Here is a 941-nt window from a genome sequence, read left to right as displayed (position 1 = left end):
AAAGACATAAAGAAAAGAGATCAAAGGAAAGGGAAAAGAGACACAAAGAGATGTGAAAAAGGCAGTTGATTTTAGAAAAGGAATAGGAGCAGTGTTTGCATGTGTTTGCAATATTACTAGAGAAAATTATTTCCGAGTTTTACAGCAATGGTCTATCATTTGCCTGAAACATGGTACTCAATCTAAAAATCATTTTGGTCATGTATCTGCCTAAATTCTACCACGGTTAACAGATGTTGGGGTAGGAATACACTGAATTTCATTACTTGTCCCCACAGAGCTCTTTGCAACACATTCCTTTTGTGAACCTTGTTGCCCATACTCAGGGAACAGGAAGACAGGAGGGAAAACCTCCATCTCTAAAAAAGAAAATTTTCCTGGCATGATGACTTCAGTGGTTTATCTGAGACACTGAAACTTTTTGCTGGCCTAAAGGCTTTGTTCTGCTAAACAAGTACAATTTATTCCATTGCATAAGCAATGCAACAGTGAGAATGCAGAGAGCTGTGAAGTTTCTGCAAGGAAAGGTGAGAGTTCCTGTCTCATGTAACTCTGGGTTGTGATATGGGAACAGTTTAGACTGTCAACAGTGTGTATTAATGACTAGTCTTGCTTCCAAGATCTCAGCAGCAAATGACTCATCTCATGCAGCTTCTAACCTCTTGATACTGGCTAGATGTTAGACAGATTGGAGACCTGTTGGAAAAAAGTGTTATTACAGAACTTGGAATTATGCTGTGTTCTAAATGTAGTAAGGCTGACAAGGCTTGGTAAGTGGCAGATGTCATTCTTAACATATGAATTCCCACACTAGTTCTTTTTGACTCCAAGTCTTTTGTTTACAAATGGAAAGCTGGAACTCTAATTTGATACTTAATTCTCACATAAAGTATTTTTGACTCTGTGTCTTTTGTTTACTCATAATTACATGCAAGGTTTGT

This window comes from Meleagris gallopavo, chromosome 1 (assembly GCF_000146605.3).
Source record: "Meleagris gallopavo isolate NT-WF06-2002-E0010 breed Aviagen turkey brand Nicholas breeding stock chromosome 1, Turkey_5.1, whole genome shotgun sequence".
Taxonomy (NCBI): Eukaryota; Metazoa; Chordata; class Aves; order Galliformes; family Phasianidae; genus Meleagris; species Meleagris gallopavo.
Note: the sequence above shows the minus strand (reverse complement) of the source record.